General features: G+C 39.6%; 1 protein-coding gene and 1 pseudogene across 1 annotated transcript in view; one reads left to right on the plus strand and one right to left on the minus strand.

Moving 5' to 3' along the window:
* Positions 1-25497, plus strand: part of CRYBG1 (crystallin beta-gamma domain containing 1) — a 179785-nt gene that overhangs the window by 98569 nt on the left and 55719 nt on the right. The window lies entirely within an intron of this gene.
* On the minus strand, positions 2583-3053 carry LOC138395692 (glutaredoxin-3 pseudogene; annotated as a pseudogene).

Genomic DNA, 25497 nt, shown 5'->3' on the forward strand with positions numbered 1-25497 from the left:
TCTAACTTTATAAATAATAACTGCTGGCCAGGCGCGGTGGCTCATGCCTGTAATCCTAGCAGTCTGAGAGGCTGAAGCAGATGGATCATTTGAGCTCAGGAGTTCCAGATCAGCCTGAGCAAGAGCGAGACCCCGTCTCTACTAAAAATAGAAAGAAATTATATGGACAACTAAAAATATATATAGAAAAAATTAGCCAGGCATGGTGGCACATGACTGTAGTCCCAGCTACTCGGGACGCTGAGGCAGGAGGATTGCTTGAGACCAGGAGTTTGAGGTTGCTGTGAGCTAGGCTGACACCACGGCACTCTAGCCTGGGCAACACAGTGAGACTATGTCTCAAAAAAAAAAAATAATAATAATAATAGTAATAACTTGTTTAATCCTTCTAACAACTCTGTGAGGTTGATACAGATATTGTTCCTATTTTTCCCTGATGAGAACACTGAGGAATAGAGATCTTTTAACTTGCCCAAGGTTACTGATTAGTAAGAGTCAGAGCTGGAATTTGGACCCACGTAGCATAGCTCTTGACCACAATGTTATGTGTCTCTCACATACTATGGCATTGGGAGGGGTATCCTCTGTGGAGTCAGGCAGACCTGGCAGGAATTCTAGCCAGCTCTACTTGCCATGTGACCTTGGAAAAGTTGTTCTTACCTCTAGTTTCTTCCTCTGAAAAATAAAGATAATGCATTTTGCCTTTTGCATTCATGTGGCATGCATCCAGTCAGATGTGGCCCTTTCTGTTCCTTCTCTACTCCTTCCTCCATCATGCTAGCTGAAGATACAGTCTCTTTACTTCAAGTCCTTCAGATCTTGTAAGATCTGTCCAACATGAAGAAAAATATTAAGTCCTCTAGTTTAGTAAGTAACCTGGATTTGCATTTTTGCTTTAATGTGTGGTCCTCTCTTTAAGGGGAGTAGGAAAAGTCCTGCAAAGATATTTCCATATTTCTAGTGAAATGCAGGCCTTGATTTAAGCTTATCAATTAAACATTCTTCCTCAAAGTATTCCTGAAGCATTTGCATGAGTAGAAAAGCTTTGGGGGAGGATTCCAGCAGGTTATGAGTGAGTAGTCCTGCCATCAGCCTGGCTGTCATCAAGACTGTACAGAAGGACACCATTGTACTGACTGGGACCTTGGCATGGGGGTGCTATGGTGCATTTAAGTGGAGAAAAACCCACGTTTTCGTGCTGCTTCTTTAGCATGTAGAAATGGCACCATCAGTTTTGGTACCAAATAGACCTGGATTCAAACCTCAGTTATATCAATTAATAACTTTGCAAACAGGTCAATTAACGTAGCCTTGCTGAGCCTCACTTTTCTCATTTATTAAATGAGGCAATCTTTATGTCTTAGGGTTGTTGTGGAGATTAAATATAATGAGGACTCTTTAGAACTTGAGAGCCCTAGATCACTTCCATTTTAGAATCTCCTAATACATTAGAACAAAAACAACAAAGAACAAATGCAAAAATAGAGTTAAAAAACAATGGTATGTTCTAGATGTTTACTTTTAACACGTTAATGTTCTGAGCAGAAAAAAATATAATGCAATATAATTATGTAATTTATAAGATAAGGATTTATACTAAAATGTTAGTTTATGATGTATTATATGACGTGTATCTGAGGTTCCTCAAGAATGTGAGTCCTGGGCTGAATGCTCTCTTCTCATCCCTTATTAGAGACCTCAGGCTTGGATGAAGCTCTGGGTGGCACTCCCTGGACCTTAATTCCCATCCTCCTTCTTTCCATTTCCTTTTCTGCAACTGCCACTACAATAATAATGAAAAGGACTATTATAAATTTGGCCTTTGCATTGTTCCAAGGCCTTATAGTATTTTTCTTGCAACTTCAGATTTTTAAATTACTTTAATTAGTTTCCTTGGGGTGGTACATCAAGAAGACTGCAATGGTCTCACCTCATTATAGTTCATCATCCATTTTTAAAAATTGAAATATGATTCACATACTTATAAATTTCACCATTTAAAGTGTATAATCAGCGGTGTCTTGATCTATTTTTTGATATTTGTAACAGAATACCTGAAACTGGGTATATTATAAAGAAAAGGAATTTATTTTTTACAGTTAGGGAGGCTGAGAAGTCCAAGGTCAAGAGGCTACCTCTGGTGAGGGCCTTCCTGCTGGTGGGAACTCTCTGCAAAGTCCAAAGGTGGCACAGGGTGTCACATGGCAAGGGGGGCTGAGTGTGCTAGCCTAGATGTCTCTTCTTCTTCTGCTGCTTTTTTTTTTTTTTTTTTTGGTTAATAATTTGACGATGCTTATTGCATCCTATTTTTGATAAGAAAGAATGTAATGTATGTTTATTTAGCACAACCTTGTGAAATATACAATGTGTAACTGGTAAGAATCATTTTTCTATTCCTAGTCCATTTTTGAGGACTAAATCATGAACTGCTCCACTGTAATTAAATATCTCTTGCAACAGTTAGGCACCAACTTTGAGATTTATTAATTTTCTTCTCTCAGTATAGGCAACAATTCACATTTTCGTTCAATTCTTTGACAATATCCAATCCTCCAGCAAGCTCGCTTCCCTTTCACATACAGCTAAGGGTATGCTGGCCAATTTGAGTAAGCTTTTAATCCTTGCTGAACTTCTTCAGCCTCCAGCATATCAAATATTTCATATTCAACACCACTACTACTTAGTATTTCCAGAATTTGTTTGCTGAACCCACATTTAGCTTCCTGTTTGTTTCCTTTCTTAAAGAACATCACAGAAGCTTTATTTGTCAGCAGTTTTAGCTTTTCGTGTAATTTGGGAGATTTGGGGCAAATTGTATGTAGCTCTTCAGATGCTTCTAGCTCCTTAATTGTTAATACATCAAGTCTTCGTATGAGCTCTCCAGAAACAGAGAGCTGAGGATAGGTAGACCAATTGGAATAGGTTTGGGGCTCCTGTCGAACCTCTTCATCTGAGAAGATATCGAAACCGCTGCACTGAATGTTATATTTGTGAAGAATTTCCACCATCTGCTTGCTGAAACCACAGTGTGCTTCTTGAGGAGTTCCTTTCATAAGCAACACGTAGGAGGCAGCATGCATTAATTTCTTCAGGTGAAAGTTGAGATCTTTAAGCTGCTCACGATTGCTGGCTGGGAAGGAGCCGCCAGATGCATGTTGTTGAACTTTCTGGGTCAACTCTAGGGCATGTGCATCATCTAATTGGTCGATTTTCTGAGAATTTTTGAAAAACAGAAAGGTGGGAACAGAACTAATTTCATATTTTTTAGCTACTTCAGGAGCAGCTTCAGCTTACAACTTGAAAAAAATGAAACTTGAGGCTGTTCTTCAGCTAACTCTGCCATTACCCATTTTGTCTGTGCACACCGTGGAGCTCCTGGTGCCCAGAAACAGGCCACAGGGAGGGACTCGGCTTTGAGGCACAGCAGCTCCTCCAACTGCCGGCTAAGCCTGCCTCCACAGCCGCCAGTGCCCTGCCAGTGCCCTGACTGCCTCAGCCACCTCCACCACCACCAGGCCACGCCCATGAGAATAATTAAGCCATTAACCTATTAACCCATGAAGGGATCAACCCATTCATGAGGGCAGGGCCCTCAAGACCCAATCACCTCTTAAAGGCCTCACCTACCAATACTGCCACAATGGGGATTCACTCTCAGCATGAGTTTAGGAGGGGACAAATATTCAAGCCATAGCATTTCACTCCTGAGCCCCCCAAAACTCATGTCCTTCTCACAAATACATTCCTTACAACCCCATATCCCCAGAATCTTAACTTGTTCCAGCACCAACTCAAAAGTCCAAAATCCTGAGTCTGATATGTAAGCCTGTGGAATTGAAACAAGTTATCTACTTCCAAAATACAGGCAGATAGTGAGTGGTACAAGCATAAGACAGACATTCCCATTCCAAAAGGGAGAAATAACCACAGCGTTGGTGGTATAGTGGTTAGCATAGCTGCCTTCGAAAAGGGAGAAATAGGCAAAAAGAAAGGAGTAACAGGTCTCAAGCAAGTCCAATACCTAGCAGGGCAGACATGAAATCTTAAAGCTGGAGAATAATCTCTTTTGACTCCATGTTCTGCCTCCTGGATACACTGGGACAGAGGTTGGTCCCCCATGGCCTCAGGCAGGCCCACTCCCATGGCTTTGCTGGGTGCAGCTCATGTGGCTGCTCCTAGGGGTAGGAGTCCAGTCCTGGAAGCTTTTCCAGGTGGGTATGGCATGCTGCTGGCAACTCCACAGTCCTGGGGTCCCACTCCCATGGCTCCCCCAGGAATTGCCCTGAGGGGGATTCTCTGTAGTGCCTCCATTCCTGGGACAAGTCTCTGCCTGGACAGACTTTCAACACACCCTTTGAAATCTGGGTAGAGGCCGCAAGCCTCCACAGCTCTTGCTTTCTGCAAGCCTGCAAAATTAACACAATGTAGACACTGCCATGGTTTATGACTTGTGCCTTCCTGAGCTCTGCATAAGCTGCACCTGGGGCCACTTAGACCCATGGCTAGGTCAGCCACAGAGTGCTGCACCAGGGTGCCCGGAGTCACAAGGAGGCCCTGGGCAGTGAGCCTGTGGAGAGTGGCCCAGGCCTGTCCCCTGAAACTTATGCTCTTCTGGGCCTCTGGACCTGTGATGGGAGGGGCAGCCTTGAAACCTCAGAAATGCCTTTGGGGTCTTTCTTCCATTGACTCGAGGAGTAGCACAGACTCCCTTCTCCATATGTTATGTTAAAAAGAAACATTATCTATACATTTGGAAAGGAGAGCTTTATTTCTTATAAAAGGTTACAGCCTGCAAGTTGGCCATTCTGAATGGCAGGGAAGTGTGGCCTCTGGCCAAAGCCCTTAGCAAGCACTTTAAGGGATGGGAGGGTAGAATAGGGATTTATGCCGAATGGGTTGGCCAAGTATACATATTCAGTAGGTCATAGGAGGGGCTATGAATATTCATGAAGGGGTGTTGCACATGCATAAAGGCAAACATGCATGATACATGTGTCCCACACTCACCTTGGGATGGAGACTTAACATTTAAATGTATTACAATTAGGCCCTGTACATCAAAAGATGAAACAGGGACACAAAGACACTCAAGTACACAGCCTCTATAAACTTGCCAGAAGCAGTTCATGGAGAGTGGTTTTACCAAGACAAAGTTACTGAAATCAGTCTCATCCAATCAAAGCTGTAGTTATGGCATGTGGACCAGAGGGGTGAGGTTCAGCTTCTGATAGTGGATGAGCTATAATTATTTTAGTATTGCTTATCTCAAGGCCTGTGCTTGTTTAGCTGCCTGAGGAAAAAAAAAACCTGTGGCAGTTGGAACATCATTTATTCTTTACGTGTGGAAGTGCACGACTTAACCCTTGCCTGGCATGGCCTTAGGTCTTGTTTATAATTCGATATCTTATTGCCAAAAAGAGTCCCTTCTGTCAGTATTATGATCTCTATTTTAACATTAATGCTGGCCAGTTGTTGTGTCTAAACTGTAAAACGGAGGAGGTATAATGAAGACTGTCCAACCTCCTGTCCTGTCATGGCTTGGAACCCAGTTTTTAAGGTTTCTCTAGGATCTCTTTGGCCAAGAAGGGGTCTGTTCACTTGGTTGAGGGGCTTAGAATTTTATATTTAGTTTACATATGGTAATATCTTTAGCAAACAGTCTGGGATATACCCTTGGTTTCCTCTCCTGAACACACTTTTTCATTCTTTACATGGGCAGGCTGAGAGTTTTCTAAAGCTTTCGACTTTGCTTCCCTTTTGATCATAACTTCCATCTTTAAATTATTTATTTGCTCCTGAATCTCAGCATAAGTGGCCAAAAGTAAGCATGGAAATCCCTCTATATTTTGCTTAGAAATTTCTTTTGCTAGCTATCCTAGTTCATCACTCAAGTTTGTCCTCCTACAAAGCCCTTGGGCATTGACACAGTTTAGTCAAGTTCTCTGCCAATTTATAACAAAGGTGGCCTTTACTCCAGTTTCCAATACCTGTTCCTCAGTTCCATCTGAAACCTCATCAGCCTTTACTGTGCATATTTCTGTCAGCATTCTGGTCACAGCCGCTTAACCAGTCTCTAAGGAGTTCCAAACTTTCCCTAGGCTTCTTGTCTTCTAAGCCCTTACCAGAATCTAGGCTTTTTCCAGCCTGCTCCTCCCAGTCCTTCCAGCCTTTGCCCATTGCCCAATTCCAAAGCCACTTCCACATTTTCAGGTAGTCATCATCAGCAACAGCCCTACTTCTCGGTGCCAGTTTTCTGTCTTAGTCCATTTTCTATTGCTTATAACAGGATACCCGAAACTGGGTGTTTTATAAAGAAAAGGAATTTGTTTCTTACAGTTACGGAGGCTGAGAAGTCCCAGGTCGAGGGCTGTATCTGATGAGGGCCTTGTTGCTGGTGGGGACTCTGGAGGGCCCCAAGGTGGTACAGGGCATCACACGGTGAGGGGGCTGAGTGTGCTAGCTCAGGTCTCTCTTCCTCTTTTTGTTTTTTTTTTTTTTTTTTTGAGACAGAGTCTCACTCTGTTGCCCAGGCTAGAGTGAGTGCCGTGGCGTCAGCCTAGCTTACAGCAACCTCAAACTCCTGAGCTCAAGCGATCCTCCTGTCTCAGCCTCCCGAGTAGCTGGGACTACAGGCATGCGCCACCATGCCCGGCTAATTTTTTCTATATATATTTTTAGCTGTCCATATAATTTCTTTCTATTTTTAGTAGAGGTGGGGTCTCGCTCTTGCTCAGGCTGGTCTTCTTCTTTTTGTAAAGCACCAGTTCCAACCCCGTAATAACCCATTATCATTAACTATAAATTTATTTTTTATTTTGTAGCCCCACCTTCCCCTGCATAAATTTATTAATCCGTTAATCCATGAATGGAGTGGAGTTGGGATGCACTACCCTCCTGGCACATGGATGAGTTCTTACTCAACTTTCTGTTTGCCTCCATGTGTTCAGCTCTCTGGAAGCCCCCAAACCCTATCCTTTGGGCCTTTGATGGAGACATCATTGTATGCCCATGATTGAAGCATGGACAACCGTGTTGAAATGTAATTGGACAAAAAGGGTATGATCCCAACCCAGCAAGACCTGTATGTTCAGATTCTTTTTGCTTTTGCTGTGCAACATTTCTTCCTCCAGGGTATGGGGCAGGACCCCCTTTGGAATAGGGCCTTATGACCCACAATCAGATTAGAGTCCTGTCTTAGACAGGTGAAAGGAGGACAGGGGTCAGGGAGAAAGATTCTATTTCCTAAGGCCTGTTTCTGAGGCCTAAAGTGGCCCAACATCATAACAAAAGACAGTAACAAGGGTTATGGGAGTTATGAGCCAGGAACCATAGACAAAAACCAATATATATAGTCACAGTATCACACTTGCCAACATTTATTGTCCGTCTTTTTTATTTTAGCCATCCTGGTGGGTATGAAGTGGTATTTCATTGTGATTTTGATTTGCATTTTTCTAATGACAGGTGATATTGCATATCTTTGCATATATCATACTTGTTGGCTATTTGTGTATCTTTTTTAGAGAATTGTCTGTTCAAGTTATTTGCTTATTTTTAAATGGGGTTATTTGCATTATAATGGCGGAAACGTAAGAGTTCTGTATAATAGGCCCCTATCAGAAATATGAGTTGCAAATATTTCCCCCCATTCTGTGGATCATCTTTGTGCTTTCTTGATAGTATTCACAGAAGCACAAAAGTTTTTAATTTTGGTGACATCCAATTATCTAATTTTTTTTGGTTGTTTGTGCTTTAGGTGTCCTACAAAACCATTGCTAAATTCAAAGTCACAAAGTTTCAACTTATGTTTTCCCCTGTTTTATAGTTTTAGCTCTTAAATTAGTTCTTTGATTCATTTTGAGTTAGTTTTTGTATCTGGGATGAGGTAGGGGGTCATCATCCATTTTTAGTAGAAATACAGCCTGTTTTCTTAATGACGTGATGCCAGGGAAAATATGATTGCAGAACTGATTGCCAGGGCTAAGAGAAGTATAAAGTGAGCATAAGGCGTGGTGGTTCATGCCTATAATCCAAACACTTTGGTAGGCTGAGGCAGGAGGATCGCTTGAGGCCAAGAATTCAAAATCAGCCTGGGCAACATAGCAAGACCCCATCTCTATAAAAAATAAGAAAAATTAGGCAGGTATGGTGGCACATGCCTGTATTCCCAGCTACTCAGGAGGCTGAGGCAAGAGGATCACTTGAGCCCAAGAGTTGGAGCTTACAGTGATCTATGGTCAGGCCACTACACTCCAGCCTGGGGAACAGAGTGAGACCCTGTCTCTAGAATACTGATAATAAGGAAAATAAATAAAATAAAATAAAGTTCAAAGCTCACAGCTGTGTGGTTCTGACTGGGCACTGTATGGCAGAAAAATGTGATGCAGGCCATGGGAGGACCTGGCTGACCCTGTGACCAAGCTAGGATTGCACACTGCAGCCCACAGTTATCAAGAGGATTTGCTTATTACAAAAATCTGGCTGCTACAGTGGAGGTGAAAGTTTAGCTTGCTGTCACTGTTACAAACTAAACTTATGAGAGAACAATTACAAAATCTTACCAGCCATAGGATTAAATCATGAGAGGTGAGATAAGACACACTTGACAGTTCCTTAAAGAGTTCCTATATGTCTGCAATATCCCAAGCTGGACTTTACTCTTCCTTTCCCTAATTTCATCTGCATCTCCTCTCTCCAAAAGAGCAAAAGACAGAGGCCTAGCTTTCTCTTGCCCCTGTAGATTCCTTTGCCTTCTCTCCTGGAGACTCTCCATTTGCTCCTCCCAGTCCTACTCCACCCTTCCCCATCTTACTCCATGTCCTGCATGCATTACACCAGCCAGCTCTCTCTCACTGGTTGTCTGGCTTCTTGTTGGAGTCAGTCAAAGAGGAGTCTTGGCGGGAGATCAGAGAGAGGGAGGGAAATGAGACTAGGCCATTCATTCTCCTTGACCCTCCCTGTTGCAGGGCCACTGCAGGCTGGCTGTGTCCCTCAGCCCCATCGGTGCCTCTCAGCACGGCCCTCTCTGGGTGCCTGCTCTGGTAGCTGCCCACTCCTTGCCCTTCAGGCATGTTATTAGTCCTGCGGAGGGATGCTACTCTTGGGGGTTCCCTAAGCCCTGTGCACACCTTTGTCCCTTAATCAGACGCTCATCAAATCATCCCACTTCTTGTGTACTTGCTTTCTCTCAGGACCTGACTGATGTACCTTCTCTCTCAGTCAGGCATTCATGTGCTGAACAGGCCAGACTTTAAGCCTTTCACTTTAGAACAACTCTGGGAAATGCATTTATTCATTCTGTAAGTCTTTTTGAAGTACCTATTATGTATTTGAAATGCATATTATAAGCCAGCTCTTTTAGACACTGAGGATTTAGGGTGAAAGAGACTGATAAAACCCCTGCTTTCAAGGAGCTTCCATTCTAATGGGAGACAGACAATAAACAAATATGTACACACTATACTGTTAGCTAGTGATGGGTGCTAGGAGGAAAAATAGCACAGGCCAAGGGAGTAGAAGATGATGACAGGACAGTGCTATTCTAGATAGGATATGTGCTACTAAAGGCCTCAAAGAATGACCATGTGGTTATCTGGAGGACAGCATCCAGAAAAAACAATAGTGTACAAAGGTAAAGAGGCCATGGAGGCTAAGGGAAGTGAATGAGGCAGAGAGTAGGAGGATTTGAAGGCAGACAGGTAGGCAGGGGCCAGACCATGCAAAGGCTTGAGGACCATTATAAGAGCTTTGACTTTCATTCTGAACATAAGGGAAGCTGTTGGGAATTTTAAACCTGGGAGTGACAGGATCTGACTCACAATTTGAAAAGGATCACCCTGGCTGTTGTGTGTAGAACAGACTGAAGGGGCAAGGGTTGAAGCAGAAAGAGCAGTTAGGGCCATGGGTAGGTTATTTATTAGAATCTTTCTTCTTTTTGATTATAGGCATTTATTGCTATGAACTTTACGTGGTAGAACGGCTTTTGCTGTATCGAATAAGTTTTGATATGATGTGTTTCCATTCTAATTTGTCTGAAGCACTTTTTAATTTCCTTTTTAAATTATTCATTGACTGGTTGATTATCAAGAAACATGTTGTTTAATTCCAATGTATTTGTAATGTTTCTAAAGTTTTTCTTGTTGATTTCTAGTTTTATACTGTTGTGATCCAAAAAGATACTTGATACGATCTCTATCTTCTTAAAGTTGTTAAGACTTGTTTTGTGAAAGATCTGTCCTGGAGAATGTTCCATGTGTAGTTGAGAAGAATGTATATTTTGCAACTGTTAGATGGAATGTTCTGTAAATGTCTGTTAGATCCATTTGGTCTATGGTGTAATTTATCCCGATGTTTCTTTGTTGATTTTCTGTCAAGATGTCTGTCTATTGTTGAAGTAGGGTTTTGAAGTTCCCTACTATTACTGTATTTCAGTCCATCTGTCCTTTAGATCTAATATATTATATAATCTTTGCTTTATATACTTGCTCCAGTGTTGGATGTATATATATTTACACTTGTTATATCTTCTTGTTGAATTGATTCCTTTATCATTATATAATGACCTTCTTTGCCTCTTTGCACAGTTTTTGACTTAAAGTGTATTTTATCTGATATAAGTATGGCTACCACTGATCCCTTTTGGTTTTCACTTGCATAGAGTATCTTTATCCATCCATTTACTTTCAGTCTGTGTTTGTTTTTAATGGTGAGATGCATCTCTTATAGACAACCTACAGTTGGGTCTTGTGTTTTATCCATTTAGCTGCTCCATATCTTTTACTGGGAGAATTTAATTCATTTATATTCAAGGTTATTTTTGATAGGTAAGGACTTACGTTTGTGATTTTATTAATTGTTTTGTGGTTGTTTTGCAGATTCTTTGTTCTTTTCTTTCTCTCTTGCTGTTTGTATCTGTGACTTGGTGGTTTTCTGTAGTGTTAAACTTTGTTTCCTCTCTCCTTCTTGTTGTATATCTACTATAATTTTTTGTGTAGTTACTATTGGGTAAACATAAAGAATCTTGTAATTATAATAGACTATTTTGAGTTGGCTACAACTTTGGTTGCATAAAAATAATCTAGACTTTTTCCCCCTCCCCCCAACAATTTGTATTTTGATTCCCTTAATTTATACCCTTATACTTTTGTGTATTTCTTAGCCTCTAATTATAGCTGTTGATGTTTTTGACCTTTTTGACTTTAAACCTTCATACTACAGAACTGAATTCATAGCACTATTATAGCACTGGGGTATTTTAAGTTTGGTTATGGATTTATCTATATTGGTATATTTTCATGTGTTGTCATGATATTAATTATTGTCCTTTTGTTTCCCGTTGTGGCATCCTTTTCAGCATTTCTTATAAGGCTGGTCCAGTGATGATGAATTCTCTTAGTTTTTGCTTGTCTGGGAAGATCTTTATTTCTCCTTCATTTCTAAAGGATAGCTTTGCTGGCTATAGTATTCTTAGCTAACAGGTATTTTTCCCCCCAGCACTTTGAATATATCATCTCATTCTCTCATGGTTTGTAAATTTTCTGCTGAGAAATATGCTGATAGCCTAACAGGGTTTCCCTTAAATGTGACATGATGATTTTCCTTGAAGCTTTTAGAATTCTCTTTTTGTCTTTGACTCCTGACAGTTTGAATATAATGTGCCTCAGAGAGTATTTGAGGGGAGATTGAATCTCACTGGGAACTTTTAAGTTTCCTGGATCTCAGTGTCCACATCTCTCCCAAGACTTGGGAAGTTTCCAGCTATTATTTTGTTAAATAGTTTTTCAATGCGTTTCTCCACTTCTTCATTTCCTGGCACTCCTATAATGCAAATACTTGTTTGCTTAATGGTGTCCCATAAGTCGCATAGGCTTTCTTCATTCTTTTTTATTCTTATTTCTTCTTTTTTCTCTAGCTGGGTTATTTCAAAAGACCTGTCTTCAAGTTCAGAAATTCTTTCTTCTGTCTGACCTAGTCTGTTGTTGAAGCTCTCAACTGTATTATTTATTTTATTCATTGAATTCTTTGGCTCCAAGATTTATGTTTGTTTGTTTGTTTGTTTTTATGGTCTCTATCTCTTTGTTGAATTTCTCATAAAGATTATGAATTGTTTTCCTGATTTCATTGGAGTGACTGTATTCTCTTGTATGTTGCTGAGTTTCCTTAAGATCATTATTTTGAATTATTTTTCAGGAATTTCACAAATATCTTTTTTGGGGGGATCTGTTACTGGTGACTTATTGTGTTCCTTTGGTAGTGTCATGTTTCCTTGCTGTTTATGTTTCTTGTGTCCCTATATTGATATCTACACATCTAGTGAAATAGTTGCTTTTCCAGCTTTATGAAGTACCTTTCATAGGAAGAGGCTTTTTCCTATAGTTAGGTCCTAGGGCAGGTGGGAATGGTGTGTGGGCTTTGGTTCTGGGTGGACAGAGTAGTTTAGTCTCCACACAGATTCTCCAGCTGTAATCTTCACCTGTAATGTCTGTGATTATCTCAGTGGCCTAAGCTGCAGGAGTTTGTGATTGTGGTGGTATGGTTTTGCTGGGGGCACGGACACCAGGCTGGTTGTTGGCTAGGCATGTGTGGGTGTAGTTGTATGGGTACAGTGGGACACCAGAATGTGTAGAGGGCTCTCCTTAATGGCATGGTCACCTCTGGGCTGTCAGGTTGAGGGCAGGTGCACTAGAGTTGGGCAGCTGAGTGAAGTTCTCTCTAGTGGGGTGGGGCCACCTTCAGGCCTGCTGTCAGGCCAGGGGCAGACTCACATGGCCTGGTGGCTGCACAGGATCCTTTCCTGTGGTGCAGGGCTGCCTCTGAGCTGGCTGTCAAGCCAGGGATGGATGCATGTGGGCTGCATGCAACTCTCTTTGGTGGGGTGGGGCCAGCTTTCAGGCTGGGGACAGGTACATGCAGGTGGCAGCTGTTGGCAGCCCTCTCTGGTGAGGTAGGTGGTGCCACCTCCTTGCCAGCTGTCAAACTTGGGAAAGCTGCTCACGTGCTAGCAGCTGTACATGACTCTCTCTGCTGGGGTGGGTCACCTCTGGGCCACCTGTCAGGCAAGGGGCATGTGCACATGAGCCTGGCAGCTGTGCAGGGCCACATAGCTGCATGGACTCCCATCAAGTGTCCACACTAGAGTTGGGGCCTGTGAGGACTGGAGGATCCTCCTGTAGCAATGACTGCTGGAGTCTGTGGCAGTGATGGGGATCACTGAGGGTTTCTAGATTACCTTTTTCCCATAAGAAGAAGTCCCCCTGGCTCTAATCTGATCCCAGCAGGGGAGATGGCATGGCAGAAGCAGGATGCCTCACTCCCCTCTTTATGGCTCTGTCCTGGGCTTCTGTGCACCACAGGGTTTTGCTATTCTCCTGGTGCTCTCGAGCACACTTTCTCAGCCACTCCAGTCGAAATATAGTAGTTTATTCATTGTTTTGTTTCCTTTTCATGAGGAGATCAGAGCCAGGCAACTCTAGTCAACCATCTTGCTGATGTCATTCTAAAAGGGTGATGGTCATGATAAAAAGTTGTTAATTTGATTGTGTCACAAGGCCAAAAATTATTTCAGAATGGTAGTAGAAACGTCAAATTAATTACTATTTTAAATATAAAAGTCTTCATATAATGTATATGAAAGAAGATATAATTCTCCCATCATTTTTTCACAGATTGAAAATGAAAACAATAATTTTGAATCATTTTAGTTTGGTGGTAGTTTATGTTGTTTAGAGTTGGTTTCACTTTATTTAATCTAGAAACGAACACAAAAGTATCCTCTGTATGTGACAGAGTTGAGTTTGTTAATTAATATCTGGGGCAACAGAGATTAAATGCCTGTCTAAAAGTGCATAGATTGAGAAACACATAAAGAAGTATGGGAAGACGTTGTCGTCTATGGAGAGACTAACGACTCCAGCAGAGCATGAGAAACCAACCATAGGGGAGTCCTTAGTTTAATAAATTTACCCACGGAACAGTTGTCATTTCCCTCTCAGAATTTCTACCCAGCTTTTTATGCAAATATATTCACAAAGTTGGGATGATATAATGTGGTTGGCATCTTAAAACGGCCAGGAAAACCCCTAGTTCACCCTGGCATGGATGCAGCATGTGTCCCCTGTAAGGGCGTAAGCTTTGGGGAGCAACAACTATGACGTAGCCATGTTTAAACCAGGCTGGCCTGGCATGAGGTTTCCTAAAGGAATAAGGACAGAAAGAAAATTCTATAGCTCAGTTTATGGGGGGAACATTTCTCACGAAAGAGGAACCAGTTGAACTCTAATGTAATAGACTGAGGAGATTAAAATAGAGATGGCAAATTAAAGATTATTTCTTTTGGAAGTTTTTGAAGTTTAAATATTGTATTTTTGCTCTGGGAATACTTGTGGGGTCCCATGAACATATGCTCTACTTTTATTCACATGCATATTATGACTTGTAGCTAAAATATGTTTCTATGAATTTTTTCCAATGGGATGTGGAAGGGCAGGGCTAACAAATGTGGGAGCAAAGTCAGGTGCTGGCGATTCTGTTTTCCTTTGCATTTAGACCCTCTTCTGTGCTTTGCAGAAACTCAGTCCTAGAGCTGGGGCAGGAATACAGATTCCCAGAAAAAATGATCATGGGAGGAAAGTCCTCAAGTTAGAATTGACTCCTGGGGCATTTGGCTGAGGGGACAGGAAGTAGAAGGGGTGCTAGACTCTCATTCCTTTCCTTACACTCTGAGAAGGCCTGTTGTCAGCGATCATTCTTCAATTTTTACTAAAAAAATGTGCACTAATGGCATAGTACAATACCTTGAGTAAGGCTGGAAAGTAAATAAAACTGGCAGGTCTTCCTCTCATCTCTGTGTGATGTTAATTTAATGAAGTCTCCTCTTACAAGAGGATTTCATTGGTTTGTTTAAAAACAAAACTACAGACTTGCCATATTTATTTCATTCATTATGCTAATCACAAAGCATGACCTTTTGTCAAACATTTTATTTAAACAAAATGATGAAATACTCACAAGTCATGTCCGAGTAGCTATTACATATGCTTGTTAATGAACTTCTCACTACAAAGGCCGCCCGGCGTGAGCCACCTGTGCTAATGCGAAAAGACTGACTCCTGATCAAAAACTGGAAAATGCTGATGGAGGCCAAAGGCAGATAAATGTGCCTTTTGTCTTTTATGGGGAATAAATAGCACGTATTGCCCTATAATAGAGTTAATAATGCCATTTATAAACTGTAGCTTATATTTTTCCTGCCGAATTGTGATGGACTATGTGACTGACTTAGGGCTCAGATAACATACAGATGCATGGCTTTGAGAGTGGCCACCGCATGGTTTGTGGCCATTTCCACTTGGAAATATTAACTGTCTCCTAAGTTCAACAAGACCCAAGCCAGACTCCAAACCCTCCGATGGAGCTCCCAGTGTTCCCCTTGGCCTCGAGACTCTACACCAGGGAGCTCCTTTGGATTCATCTGTGCCTTTCAGTGTCGGCTTTCTTTTACTTTTCGTCCCTCCACAACTGGTGAATCCAGGTCCCCGTCTGGTTGGGACCACCAAAATCTTGTCTTTCTCCAACGCAGCTGCAGATCATTGTCACTTCCCTGCTCAGAAATCTTCAAAGATTTCATATTTCCTATCACATCACACCTAAGCTCCTTGGCATGCCTTTCAAGGCCTTCCCCAAATGAGATCAATCGTACTCATTCAAACTTCCACTTACTCATTTCACTGACCTTCATCATTCCCCATAACTCTAGTTAGGCCTCTCTGCCTGTGGTCATTTGGTTGCCTTTCTTGGAGTTGTTCCCCTCACTGGAATGCCTTTCCTTGACCCTTGTCTTGTTAAACCTATCCTTCAAGGCTACTCCTGTTCTTCCTGTGGTCTTCTGGCTGCATAGCCTTACTGATCTCCTCCTCTTTGAACTCTTAAAGCATTACAAATGTCTCCACTACAACCTTTAGCACTTAATTATATGCCTGCCTGCACATGGGTGGTTGTTTTATAGACAAGCCTATAAGCTTCTAGAAGTCAAAATATGTCATATATTCTCTAGCCTTTGTATAGTGAGTATGTGATAGGTACTATATAGAAGATACTAATTATTTCCTGTCTTTTCTGTACAGCTTAGGGTAATAGAAGAATTCTTATTTTTAGATTATATCAAGTACTTATATAGTCATAGCACTAAATAAATGCTTTTACTATAAATGATTGATGCCTAATTGATTATTAATATTAATACTAGATATTAATGTTAATATTAGATTAGAAGAGTTTTATCTGCTATTAGCCATAATACTTCTCAAGAAAGAAAGAGAGAGAGAAAGAAAGAAAGCCTAAAGCTGGAGTATGTGTATTTTAAGTGTTAATTCAAATGCCACTCTCTCAACAAAGCACTACTTTTTCTACACGGGCCATCCCTGAATGGTTGCTATTGCTATAACCCCACTCATCCTATACGTACTTCTAAGTAGCAATATCCCCTTGTATTGTCTTCACATATCTATCCTCTTTCTTTCCTTTTTACCCCAGACTGAGTTTTTTGATATGAGACACTATGTCTTTTAATCCCTCGATCTGCAGAGACTGACACAGAGCTGGTAACCAACAAATGCTTGTTGAAGGAATAAATAAAATACGAGAGCCCTCATGTAGCCATAAGTGTGAGTGTGACATTCTGTGAATACAGTTAGAGTTGGCAAATGACCATTATGTGTTTTCATAAATAAACCTTTTTCTATTTTTTAAGTGATTATCTAAGATTTTTTTCTTTTTACTTTTGGGAAAGTTTACCTCTTAGTCTATTCAAGCTTTATCTTTTTACATAGACTATTACAGGGGAAATTACAGCTGAGTTTAGAGCAGAAGAAAATGAATTATTTCCTGCCAAGCCTAGAGAAGTTTGTAATACCGATTGTAAATTAGTTTTCTACTTCTTACAACTTTTCTTAAGAATAGCACCCTTCTCAAAAACAAACAAAAAACCCCCAAATAACTCTGTGAAAAATGGGCAAAGGACTTGAATGACATTTCTCCAAAGAAGCAAATGGCCAACAAACATATGAAAACATACTCAACATCACTAATCATCAGAGAAATGAAAAGTAAAACCACAATTAGGTATCAGCTCACATTCACGAGGATGGACACTATCAAAAAATAAAATAAAATAAAAACAAGTGCTGGTGAAGATGTTGAGAAATTGGAACTCTTATGCATTGTTGCTGAGAATGTAAAATGGTGCAGGTGCTACAGAAAACAGTAGGGCAATTTCTCAAAAAATTGAAAATAGAACTCCCATATGATCCAGTAATCCCACGTCTGGGTATATATTCAAAAGCATTGAGAGCAGGATCTCAAAGAGATATTTACACACCCACATTCATTGCAGCATTGTTCACGACAGCCAAAAGATAGAAGCAACCTAAATGTCCATCAACAGATGAATAGATAAAGAAAATGTGTATACATACAATGGAATCTTTTTCAGCCTTAAAAAAGAAGGAAATCCTGTCACAGGCTACAACATGGATGAATCTTGAAGCCATTGTGCTACGTGAAATGAACCAGTCATAAAAAAACAAATATCATATGATTCCACTTAGATGCCTATAGTAGACAAACTCATAGAAACAAGAAAGTAGAATTATGGTTGCCAAGGGCCAGGGGCAAAGGGGAATGGGAAGTTGCTCAATGGGTATACAGTTTTGCAAGATGTATAAGTTCTAGAGATCTCTTGCACAACAATGTGAATTTAACACTGTGGAACCATACGCTTAAAAAATAGTTAAGATGATACATGTCATGTTATGTACTTTCTACCACAATTAAATTAAAAAAAAAAAATAGTACCTCAAACACATACTCATCATTATCAATACATTGACATGAACCAATAGGCATTTAATAAATGTTTCTAATAGTGGTGGTCATGATGAAAGAAATAGTAGAGAATTTTTTTCCTGATTTATGTCACTTAGATACAAAGACAAGTAATAAAGAGGTCTATTAGAATTGTGACTATTTTGTTGAAAAACGGAACTTGTTACCAAGTATAGAAAACTTCTGATAGCACATATACAAACTAGAAACTACTGGAGTAAATGTTATGGTGATTTATAATTATCAAATTGTATTTATTGATGAATATAGGTGTCAATTATTTAAGTATTAATGAGGTAGACATAATTTTTGCCATTGCTATTATTATGTTGCATACTTGCACACATTTTTTATAATGCTACATGAGGTATAGTTTGTAGTATATAATTTGCACCTTTGTAAAAAAAAGTGTTAAGTAAATAAAAGCTAGAATTAAAACAAAACAAAAACTCAGCATTAAAGAAAATTGACCTTGTTTACCGGAGAAGGAAAATCAAAGCTATGATATCCTTTCTTTCTCTACCTGCTTCCTATAATCAGGTTTTTCATGTAATTTAACGTATGCAGGGCAACTTTCTCCAAACTACCTACTACTTCCTCTGTTGTCTTTTCAGCGATTTTGATTTAGTGTCACACCCAAAAAAGGGCGCACCTATTTAACCCTTTCAACTTGTGAATCAAACACACCCTTATTAAATGTGCTTTTCACATAAACAGTCAGTGTCTGTCATTCTGCTCTGGCTCTGGGAGAGAGCAGCATCGCTGAAGGTGAGAGATGAACAGGGTATGCTGGAAGGAGGAGGACAAGACAAGGCTGTTTTGAGAACAAGATTGACATGGTAATGCGCGCACAGCTGCCTTTTCCTTCCCGTATTCTCCTGGTGTGTCTATAAAAAGCAAAAAAGAAGCAACATCATGGTAAGAAACTAACAGAAGTTTTGTTAGCTCTTTCCTGCCTAAGACTTTGTTCTGAACTTATATAGTATTATTATTAATAATATCGATTAACTTCACAATGATTTATTGTCTAAATCTGGCAAATTCTTTGGGCTTAAAAATCTTAAGCAATTTTGACTAGAAAGAATATAGTGGGAAGCTGAGTATCCTTGGAGACTTTGGCTTGAATAGAAATGAAAATGTCCAGTATGTGATCTGCTGCTGTCTCTTCTTTTCTAGGTTCTTTCAAATATTGCAGGTAATCATTAACAAGCGCCTCTTGTTAAATATATTTGAGTCAGTTTCTTCAGCCATTCCAACAATGTCTATTGTATAGACCTGTTGTTGAATATGCTGTGAAGAATTTAGTTAATCCTTTTTTTTCCTTGAGTTTAAAAAAATCTTTTCATATTTCAAAGGTAAACTGATGTTCAGTCTCTTGGAAAAAAAGCTAGTGGGGAAATATTGTTTTGAGAGCAAGGATTGATTTTCATTTTTCTTCATGATAGGCAAAGTTAGAACTTTATTACACATTCTTTTTTTTTTTTTTTTTTTTTTGAGACAGAGTCTCACTCTGTTGCCCAGGCTAGAGTGAGTGCCGTGGCGTCAGCCTAGCTCACAGCAACCTCAAACTCCTGGGCTCAAGGGATCCTCCTGTCTCAGCCTCCCGAGTAGCTGGGACTACACATTCTTTAATAATGTAGGTTATCTTTCAGATGCGTTCTCCAGTGGGCGTCGGCCGCCTTCCACCCTCACCAGCCTGTCCCAAAACGAGTTATTATGTATTGCACAGACTTTCCCCAAACAAGATTTTATTAGGACACAGAAATTTATGGGAGAGACTTGGCTTCTTACAACCCTATCATTCAAGAAGTGGTGGGGATTAAAATAAAGTTATAAGAAAAAAGTAATCTTGTAAACTTTTAAGAAAAAAAAGTTTATATAAGACCTATTAAACCTTGCTTCACTAGTTTGATCACAGAGGCATAAATGTGAAGCCCCAAGTAAGTGCTGGGCATTATGGCCTCCATTTTCTTTGTTAATTCTTTAATACTTAACACTTTCCCCATCATTTGATAGTTTAGACACAATGCCTTAATAACTATACTGATGAATATAGTCTTTACACTAAGGTATAAGCTCTTAATCTTTCCCCTGAAATCTGCAGAATTAATACCTTGTGTTTTACAAAGAAAAAAATGCCTTTTTGAAATAATTTGCCAAATTAAAAAAAAACCCAAACATTTATGTTTAAGAGCATAATGACTATGAACCTCCAAAAAGAATTTTAAGTTTAATAAGTGAAATGTCTGATATTTTGGTCGACCGTCTTATTAAGGCCTAGTTGTAAATATCTAAAAATGTAAGAAGCAGATTAATTTAACTATAGAATATTGACCATATAGTATTTTGAAGGTAGTTTCTCCCTTGGGTTTCTCTGTGATATGACAGAAAGCTAGATGGAAAGTGCTGCAGGTACTAACAGCGTAGTGGCTAGTGAGACGACGTTTTTATCGTAATTCAAAATGTTGAAATGGGCAGGAACCTGCTGCCGGTGTCTCCAGGCGTAATCAGGACGAGGGCAGTGCAGGAAAGCCTGGTGCACAGGCTTGTCCACCTCAAGCCTGTACAGGAGTGGTGTTTGCAAACTGCAATCCAAACGCACAAGCTGAGGCAGAGAGAAGGCATCTGAGGCTCATGCTGCCTGCCAGGAACAGAGTGGTGAGAGTGATGAAATATTTCACTTCTCAAAACAGAAGCAGCAGCGCATTTCTCAGTCTGCCCACTCCTGACACACACACAGTTCTAATCCTCAGCACCTGCCCCATCCCACCGACCCGAGGACAGAGTCTAATGGAGGGAGCAAAGAATAAGGTCAAATTCCATAGGGGGGAAATCAGGCCGTCTTCCTGAGGGTAGAAAGGAAGTGAGTGGAAGGGCAGTACCTCCACAGAGTGGAAAAAGATATTAAATGTTGAATGAAAACCCTTACGAGGATAATTTTATAGGCCCCCATGAGTAAAAGTGTGAATTGCCCCAGTTTGGCAGTTCCAGTGCAGCTCTGTAGGCTCTCCAGGCACTGCCCCTCACAGCCCTTGCTCCTTGGCCTCCATGGTTTCCCATGCTTGCACCTGTTCCCCTGCCCTCCTTCCCCCTTAGCAGCAGGCTTTGCTTCTCAGCTCTTTCTGTGTCTGAGGTGACCCACACTGTTCTTCCCTGTTCATGTTTAAGTGTGTGTGTGTATGATAGTCAAATGCAGCCAAAAGGGACAGAACAGGGAGTGGAAGCAGAGAAACAGCACAGACATTACTATGCATCTTCTAGTCCCACCAGTTACATGTGACCGTGGGCAAATCACTTTTCCTACTGCAGTTTTCTTGAATGTGAAATAAGGATGACAATTACTGCCTCACAGGACTGTTAAGAGGTACCTGGCACATGTAGGTTCTTAACAAATATTAGGTGAAATGAACAACGAAAAAGGAAAGGCCAATAAGTATATAATACATGTTCAATGTCATTAGAAACCAAAGAAATGCATGTTATCTAGTTATTGTGAAAGACAACTTTCATGAGAAAAGTGTATAAAATATAAATGTAGAGTATAATAATTAATTATAAGGCAAGCACCTGTATAACTAGACACAGGTCAAGAAATAGAATATTGCTACTACCTCTTAAGTCTCCTGTTTTTCTCTCGGATTAGGACTGGATATAATTCTGAAAAACACAATCCTGAATACTATAACCCTGAACATTAAATGTTGATTTTGATCTTTCAGGATTTCAATATTCAAGATTATGGCGTTTGGGATTATGTCTTTCAGGACTATGATCCAAACCCATTAGGAATATGTTCTATGGAAATATTGAAGGATATGTGTAGAGATAAGCTACAAATATTTTCTGCAGCCTACAATGCATTGAAAATAACATAAATGAACATCTGTAGCAATTGTGGTACATCTGAATGCTGGAATTCAATGCAGCCATCAAAAATGTTAATATAGATGTATATTTATTGGCATGAATTCAGTGAAAGAACAATATACTGAACAGCATATACAAAATGATATTGTATAAAAGGCCCTGAAAGTAAAAGTCAGAAAGAAAAAATAGTAATAGTGGTGTTTTAGGATGGAAAAATTAAGGATAATTTATATTTCCTTCTTCATAGTTATTAATATATTCTGGTTTTCAAATATTTTTTTTGTGTGTGTTTTGGTTTTTTAATTTATTTAAATTTTTTAAGTTTTTAATTTTAATTGGCAAATAATTGTATATACTTATGGGGTATAATGTGATGTTTTCATATATGTATACATTGTAGAATTCTTATATCCAGGTAATTAACATATCCATCCCCTTAGATATTTAGTTTTTGTAGTGAGAACATTTAAGATCTATTCTTTTAGCAATTTTGAAATAAACAATACATTATAATTGACTATGGTCACCATGCTGTGCAATAGATAAATAAAACTTATTCTTCCTGTCTAACTGAAACTTTGTGCCCTTTGGTCAACATCTCCCCAACCCAACCCCTACCCCCAGTCTCTGGTAACCACCATGCTATCCTCTACTTCTATAAGTTCGACTTTTTTAGATTCCAAATATAAGTGAGATCATGCGATGTTTGTCTTTGTGTGCCTGGCTCACTCCACTTAGCACTATGCCCTCCAGGTTCATCCAGGTTGTTGCAAATGACAGAATTTCCTTCTTTTTTAAGGCTGAATAATATCCCATTTTGTATATGTACCACATTTTCTTTATCCATTCATCCATTGGCGGACACTTAGGTTGATTCCGTATCTTGGCTATTGTGAATAGAGCTGCAATGAACATGGAGTGCAAATATCTCTTTGATTTACTAATTTCATTTCTTTTGGGTACGTACCCAGTAGTGGGCTTGCTGGATCATGTGGTAATTCTATTTTTAGTTGTTTGCGGAACCTCCATACTGTTCTCCATAATGACTGTACTAATTTATATTTCCACCAGTAGTGTAAGAGTTCCCTTTTCTCCACATTCTCGCCAACACTTATCTTTCATCTTTTTGATGATCGTAATTCTAACAGGTGTGAGGTGATGGCTCATTGTGATTTTAATTTTTCATTTCCTTGATGATTAGTAATGTTGAGCATTTTGTCATAAACCTGTTGTCCATTTGTATGTCTTCTTTTGAGAAATGTTTATTCAGGTCCTTTGCCCATTTGTAATAGAGCTAGTGTTTTCTTGCTATTGAGTTGTTTGAATTTCTTATATATTTTGGAAATTAACCCTATCTAATGTATGATTGCAAATATTGTTTCCCAGTCTGTGTGTTGTCTCTTCACTCTGTTGTTTCGTTTGTTATACAGAAGCTTTTTAGTTTGATATGATTCCATTTGTCCATTTGTCTATTTTTGTTTTTATTGCCTGTGCTTTTGGGGTCAAATATGTATTTCGTTTATGGTATCCTTTTTCATTCACTGTCACTTCCCCAGAGACTGTATTATGTGTTTTACAAAACATCTCATTTCATCCTTAATGTAATCCAGAAGAGTATGTCAGAAACTGGATTTTGTGGGAATCATTTGATAAAGAGACTAAGGTTAGAGACAGGCCTTTGTTCCCGAGTGAAAATTGCTCACTCGGGATCTATGATAAACAATTGCTCCCAAACCACTGGCCGTTCCTTTGTACACTGTTGTCTGGCCGTTGCTTGTTGAAAGGTTGGCAAGTAAGGGATTTCTGGAAAATGTGGTTGACATGTTCATTTGCTAAATATTTGAGTGCCTATTGGTACCAAGCATTGAAGAAGGGTTAGGGACACAGAAGTGAACAAAACAACATTCTTGTCCTCATGAAACATACATTCTGTAAGGAAAGACAGACCATAAAGAAGTATACAAATAAATATGCAATAGAGTTGGGTAATGATAAGTGCTATGAAGAAAAGTAAAGATAAGGTTATAGAAAGTGAGAGTACTATTTTACATATGGTGATGCAAAAATATTTGTTCACTCTACCTAATTGCATATCTTTTTTTTTGAGACAAGGTCTTGCTCTGTCTCCTAGGGTAGAGTGCAGTGGTATTATCACAGCTCACTGAAATCTCAAACTCTTGGGCTGCAGTGATCCTCCTACCTCAGCCCCCCAAGTAGCTGGGACTATAGGTGCACACCACCACACCCAACTAATTTTTTCTATTATTTGTAGAGACAGGGTCTTGCTCTTGCTCAGGCTGGTCTTGAACTCCTGGCCTCAAGCAATCCTCCTTCCTCGGCCTCCCAAAGTGCTAGGATTATAGGTGTGAGCCACTGCACCTGGCCTAATTGCATATCTTCTATACATACGATCTGTAAAAAAAAAAAAAAAAAAAAAAAAAAAAAAAAAAAAAAAATTAAAAAGACTAGACTTCTATTTATTTTCTTTATTCTAGCCAAGATTCATTAAAGATAGTGCTCACAAGCAATGATATGCCAAGTTCTGAGGATATGTTAACTCTTTTAGAAACTGCATATGATACAGCTACTATTTTCATCTCTGTCTCACCAGCTGAGAACCATAAATTCATCTTATTTACTTAGCTTCTATAATTTTAACTTGGGCTATGAAACATCAGCAAAATATCAGACTGTTAATAATGCCAGCCATCACTATCATAGGCCACTTTGTGCTTCTCAAAGCATGTTCATGTGTATCATTTTACAAGAATTTTCTCAATACCCTGTGTGACAGATGTGCAATTTTTGAGGGGTAAGTGATTTGATCCCTATTTAGTAGTAGTCCTGAGTTCTATCATGAAAGCATGCAATCTGCTTATTAATTTGGAAAGTATTGCTAGAAAGTCAACAATTCTTATTATATTGCTAAAAAGTCAACAATTCTTACTATAAACTACAGGAAACTGAGAAATTTCTGGGCAGTATATATTAATTGGAAAGATAAAGATTGTTCCACTTTCCAGAAATAAATCCATTTTCTGCTACACTTTTAAATATGGTTAAACTGACCTGAGTTTGAGGTCTCAAGGTCCCTAGAAGTCTCAGAGGCAGCCTAGAGTCAGCAGTGCTGCGTTGGAGAGACTTGCCCCTTTCTTTTTTCCGGGTTCCTTGCTCTTCACAGTCTCAAGCACCAACCCCAGGCACCGCCCCCCACCCCACCTCCTGCGGACTCAACTGCTAGTTGTGCCCAGTGGGAGGGCAGGTGGCCTGTGTCAGTATCTCCAAGGCTGCTTCACCTTTCTCTCCCCAACTTTGGCCCTATCTCCCTCATGTACATGGGTGATCTAACTCAAGTTTAGTCCTTGGTTCTTTATACTTAGATTTGAAGGCATACTGATGGTTTTTTAGTGTTTTAGAGTAATTATTCTTGATCTTTGACATGAGTTATTGTGTGAGTCATTCTTTTTAAATTGCATAATTATTTACTTTTTTGGTTGTGAGTCAATAAAAAAGGAACTAATTTGACTACTTTACAATGAACACATTTCCATTTTCCACTTTGGCTAAACTTTAGGAACTAACTAGTCGGTAATTTGATTATGCTAATCAGGATATGCAAACCGTGAGATAGAATAAAAAATACTTTTGCTACAAATTTCAAACTCCCATATCTCCTTTTAGTTACAAATTCTGCATAAGAAAAAAAAAACTCACCAAATTAGGATTATACATCTCAACTATAAAGTGAAT

This window comes from Eulemur rufifrons, chromosome 15, assembly GCF_041146395.1.
Source record: "Eulemur rufifrons isolate Redbay chromosome 15, OSU_ERuf_1, whole genome shotgun sequence".
NCBI lineage: Eukaryota > Metazoa > Chordata > Mammalia > Primates > Lemuridae > Eulemur > Eulemur rufifrons.